This window comes from Gorilla gorilla, chromosome 5, assembly GCF_029281585.2.
Source record: "Gorilla gorilla gorilla isolate KB3781 chromosome 5, NHGRI_mGorGor1-v2.1_pri, whole genome shotgun sequence".
Classification (NCBI taxonomy): Eukaryota; Metazoa; Chordata; class Mammalia; order Primates; family Hominidae; genus Gorilla; species Gorilla gorilla.
In genome coordinates, this window is record NC_073229.2 from 67,328,549 (window position 1) to 67,334,548 (window position 6,000).

The window sequence follows — 6,000 nt, forward strand, 5'->3', positions numbered from 1 at the left end:
GTCTCTCCGTCACTGTCTCTCTCTCTCTCTCTGTCTCACACATAAACTCAACTAAATGCATTCATTGTGAGAGTAAATTTTTTTTTTTTTTTTTTTTTTGAGACAGAGTCTTGCTCTGTCGCCCAGGCTGGAGTTAAGTGGCACGACATCAGCTCACTGCAACCTCTGCCTCCTGGGTTCAAGCGATTCTCGTGCCTCAGCCTACCAGGTAGCTGAGATTACGGGTGCGTGCTGCCAAACCTGGCTAATTCTTGTATTTTTAGTAGAGACGGAGTTTTTACTATGTTGGCCAGGCTGGTCTCGAACTCCTGACCTCAGGTGATCCCCCTGCCTTGGCCTCCCAAAGTGCTGGGATTACAGGCATGAGCCACCGTGCCTGGCCAGGTTCAGAATCTTTAGAGCTCGCTTTGAGTGTACCTTGTGTCTTCAATCCTTATATATAAATACCTGCATTTCAAGAACAGATTTAACACAAACAATACCACAGCAATTCTGGTGTCTGAGGAAGAGAACTTGAGTTACTTCTATCCTGCCATTATATATGACTTATTTATGTGTAACATTTAAAATAAGAAAACAGCAAAATGTATTATTTTTGATAAGTGTTAATTTATTTCACAGCTGAGCTGTTTTACTGGATTTGAGTGAATGTCTTTAATTAAAATTTATTCTTTTTTTAAAAAAATAGAGATGGAGTCTCGCTCTGTCACCCAGCCTGGAATGTAGTGGCATCATTGTAACTCACTGCAGCCTGAAACTCCTTGGCTTAAGTGATCTTCCCACCTCAGCCTCCCAAGTAGCTGGAACTATAGGCACAAGCTACCATGCCTGGCTATTCTTTTTTGTTGTTATTTTTTTTTAAACTAAGGAATGAAGAAAGTAAAACATTACATGACTGGTACAATTTAGTTGTCTTGATTGTTTCTTGATATCGTTTGGATCTGTGTCTCTGCCCAAATCTCATGTTGAATTATAATCCCCAATGTTAGAGGTGGGGCTTGGTGGGAGGTGATTGGATCATGGGGGTGGTTTCCCATGAATGGCTTAGCACCATCCCCTTGGTGCTGCTCTTGTAGTGAGTGAGTGCTCACAAGATCTAGTTGTTTAAATGTGCGTAGCACCTCCCTTCTCTCTTGCTCCTGCTCCCACCATGTAAGACAGCCTGCTCCCACTTTGTCTTCCACCGTGATTGAAAGCTTCCTGAGGCTTCCCCAGAAGCAGAAGCCGCTATACTTCCTGTACAGCTTGCAGAAACATGAGCCAGTTAAAACTCTTTTCTTTATAAATTACCCATTCTCAGGTATTTCTTTATAGCAGTCTGAGAATGGACTAATACATTTCTTTTGCAGACATTTCAGTTTTATTAAAATTTTCTTATTAACTTGACATTTACATGAAATATTATTATCAGACTAACCAAAAGAGCAAAGTTATTATTTGCCTTACTTTATGATTATTACTAAAAGTTATTTTCTCATATTAATGTAAAAATTGACCGCTTCTGATGGCAGATACACTAAGTACGTCACTGCCAATATATAGTCATAGAGTCCTAAATACGGAAGGAAGATAGGGTTGCAACTAAAATTAGATTTTTTTTTTTTTTTTTTTTTTTTTTTTAGACAGTGTCTCACTCTGTCACCCAGGCTGGAGTGCAGTGGCACGATCTCGGCTCACTGCAACCTCTGCCACCTGGGCTCAAGTGATCCTCCCACCTCAATCTCCCAAGTAGCTGGTACTACAGGCTTGCACCACCATGCCTGGCTAATTTTTGTAGTTTTAGTAGAGACAGGGTTTCACCATGTTGGCCAGGCTGGTGTCAAAGTCCTGACCTCAGGTAATCTGCCCACCTCAGCCTCCTGAGTAACTGGGACCACAGGTGTGTGCCACCACACCCAGCTACTTTTTTTTTTTTTTTTTTGTATTTTTAGTAGAGATGGGGGTCTCACCATGTTGCCCAGGCTAGATTTCTTGATCTTTAATTAAAGCTGTTTCTATTCCCTGCAAGAGAAAGTAGTCCACTATTTCAGGGGTCTCCACCCACCAGGCCACAGACTGGTATTGGTATGTGGCCTGTTAGGAATGAGGCCACACAGCAGGAGGTGAGCAGCAGCAGGCAAGTGAGCAAGCTTCATCTATATTTACAGCTGCTCCCCATCACTCAAATTACTGCCTGAGCTCTGCCTCCCGTCAGATCAGCAGCAGCACTGGATTCTCATCTAGGAGCATGAACCCTATTGTGAACTGCGCATGCAAGGGATCTAGGTTGCGTGCTCCTTATGAGAATCTAACGCCTGATGATCTGAGGTGGAGCTGAGGCAGTGATACTAGCACTGGGAACAGCTGCAAATACAGATTAGCATTAGCAGAGTGGGTTGACTGCACAGAGACCATAATAAATCAGTTGCTTGCAGACTCGTATCAAAACCCTATCAGTGCGTGGTAAGTGACAATTAACTTGCATTTGGTAGCAGGCTTTATAGTGGCAAGTGAGTTGTACTTCAATTGTACAGCTGCATCTGGTGGCCTTAAGTTTGTTTGAAACAACTTCAAATCTCTGTATGTTCTGGATCAAAGTCAAGGTGGAATATCCTAAGATTCCCACAAAAGAAAGCACTGAAAAGCCTGCTTCCATTTTCAGTATCTTATCTTTGTGAAGCAGGGTTTTCTGCAGTGGCTGCAACCAAAATGAGATTACAGAGTAACCTGGACATATGGAACACACTTTCAATGTCACTGTCTCCCATCGCCCCCAGATGGGACTATTACAGGAAACAAGCTCAGGGCTCCCACTGATTCCACCTTATGGTGAGTTGTATAATTATTTTCTTATGTAATACAATGTAATAATAAGAGAAATAAAGTGCATAATAAATGTAATGTGCTTGAATCACCCCAAAACCATCTCCCTCCCCACCCCTGGTTCATGGAAAAATTGTCTTCCATGAAACCAGTCCCTGGTGCCAAAAAGGTTGTGGACTGCAGAACAAATTTTGACTTTGGATTAAGAATTAACTGATATGTTATTGAACACCATTTGTGAACTAAGTGTAATTCAGAAAATGGAACTACCCCTTAAATGTGTTCAAACAACGAACTAAGATTAGCAGCTTCCATTTTTTAAATTATGTACAGTTTCATTTAGTTCAACTGGGAAGTCAGGGAACCAGAGTATTTTCCAATGGACTTACCTAATTCACACTGTATGCCTGTACCAAAACATCTCATGTACACTATAAATATATACACCTACTACATACTCACAAAAATTAAAAATATAAAGTACAAAAAAATTAAATGCTTTATAGAAAATACTGGTTGGGGATGACCAAGATCACCTAATGTTCCTCTCAGCTTAACTAAACTTTAGTTTTTTGGGAAAATTTTTGTTTGTAAATTCTTTCTCTTCTCCTTTGAGATGTAAATCTATCAAAAAGTTTGCTAGTTTTACAATCCAGAAATGTCTTTCTCAAGGGCTTAGGAACCATCTTTTTGAAAAGTAGTAATCAAGGGATAAAACCCTCCTAACTCCCAGTCTCTGTGGAAGGGTAGGAGCCTGATTTGAACGTGAACCAATTAGCAAGCACAAATAACCTTATCACAGGGGAAAATATTTGTAAATTTAGGAGTAACACAATGTTGTGGGCACATCCTACTGATGAAACTCTCCCTAACCTCCTTCAGTACTTTTTCATAGCTCACCCCACTGCTTTAAACCTTTCTGCTCTTTGTTTCAGCAGAGTTGCATTTAGACAATTCTGGCCTCTCTCCTCTGTTGCAATAGCCTTAAATAAAGTCTTCTTTGTTTAACTTTATCCAGTGCAATTTTTCCTTTGACAAAAATCAGCTAACAGCAGGGGAGAAGGAATTATGTTGATGATGGGGAAGTATTTGATTTTATAAAGGCTAAAGATGCTTTGTGTCTCCAGGGAACTGACAATGATTTCTTTATGGTGCTGATAGGAGTCCCTTGCTCATGCCTTCGCTGGGACTTCAGAGCACTGAAAACAGGGACGTGGGGGTCTTGAAGTTCCAACTTTGCTAAAAAAAAGAGTGAATACTTTTTTGTTGTTGTTGAGACAGAGTCTCACTCTGTCACCCAGGCTGGAGTGCAGTGGCACAATCTCAGCTCACTGCAACCTCCATCTCCCTGCTTCAAACAATTCTCATGCCTCAGCCTCCAGGGTAGCTGGGATTACAGGTGCGTATGACCAAGCCTGGCTAATTTTTATTTTATTTTTTTTTTGTATTTTTGGTGGAGACGGGGTCTTGCTATGTTGCCCAGGAAGGTCTTGAACTCCTGGACTCAAGTGATCTGCCCACCTTGGCCTCCCAAAGTGCTGGGATTACATGCATGAACCACTGTGCCCAGCGAGGAGTGAATACTTTTGATCTCAGCAAGCTGGCTGTATGCCCAAACAATTCTCTGTTATTAACCATTGTTTTTTAGTTATTCACAGAATAAAACCATTGCCTCATGTTTAGTATGATGTGATCCTCACTTAAGAGTTGAATTTTCTTTATTGCAGTTTTTTTTATTGCCATTTTGATGATGTCCATGATCTCAGGACAAGGTGTTATAAAGTACCTTCCCCTCACAAACACACATCAATTATAACTACTGATTGGTGACAGAAGGACCAAACAGTTTCATGTTTGAAAGACAAAACCCTAAAGCTCTAAGTGAAGGTTCTATTTGTGAAATGTTTTATTTATTTGTTGGATGGAGGATGGCAGTAAGGATGTTTCCACTACAGCAATTAGCATAGGAACTCATTCTGATGTGACATGAGAATGCTCTGTGATGGTGCAGCTGACCACCTAAATAATCTCAAACCGCTTGGCAGAATACTGTGGCTGGCGAAGTGCAGGAAGGAGAAATTCATGCTATGGACAAGATAACAGTGAGAACTGAGGCTCCGGGGCAAATGCAGAGCCTAGGCCTGGGCAGAGCATAGGTCTTATGAGGCACTGGTCAAGTGGTGAAGCCAACGTCCAGGCTTAGGTCCAGGTCCAGATGGGAGACTCCAGGGAGTGGCTGGAAGGTGAACTTTGCAGGAGGCTGGTGAAAAACAGGAAAAGCTCCTTCCTGCGAATGACTCACCAGCACACATCCGGCGACCTGGACACAGACATGCTGGGGGGTTATAAAACATATTGGCACAAAAATCTGAAAAACAATCTAGACAAAGACAAAAACAGTCCACATGTGATTTCTTCTATTTTGGAATGTGTAGATCACTCACTTAACTTTCCCTGAGCTTCATGAGCTCTGCCTTCCAGTTTAAGCCCTGGAAATACATAACGAAGCACAAAAGCCAGCTTTGCTTTATGAGCTCCATGGAAAAGACACACAATAAAATGGTCATATTTTAATGTGAAAAATGTTAATGACAAGTAAAGCCAAGTGTGTTAGGGGGACATAGTAAAGGGGCCTAATGTGGCTTGGAGAGTCAGGGAGGACTCGTGCTTTGTACAAGGGCTTTGTATCTAAACTCTCATACAAAGGGTGAGAAGTTGGCCAGGCAAAGATGGGGAATTTGTGGAAGGGGTCATGATAGATTTGAGGGCTGGAAGAAATTTCACTCTGGCTAGGGCATAGAGCACGAACTAGGTTCTCAGACCTGAAGCCAGAGGAATGAGTAGAAACTACATCACGGGACCTTGGAAACCAACGTTAAGAAGCTGCCAAAGCACCTTGAGGAGAAAGACTTGATTAGTATTATTTTGAAACATGAATTATTTTGGAAATGTCAAGGTGTCTGAGAAGTGGAATGAGTTAAATTTGAGGAAAGAAGCATTCTAGGTAAGTTTTTATTAAAACAACTGTGGTCTTAATGATTATACATATGTATTTCTTAAGACATTGTGTTGAGAATGGTATTTTTTTTTTTTCAGCTTAAGTTTAATGAGCTTTGTGGTTGTTTTACAGAGCAAAGATAGCCTACTGCACTGAAATGTAGTATTATTAAAAGTTTCTACTTCCACTCCTTCGGAAGG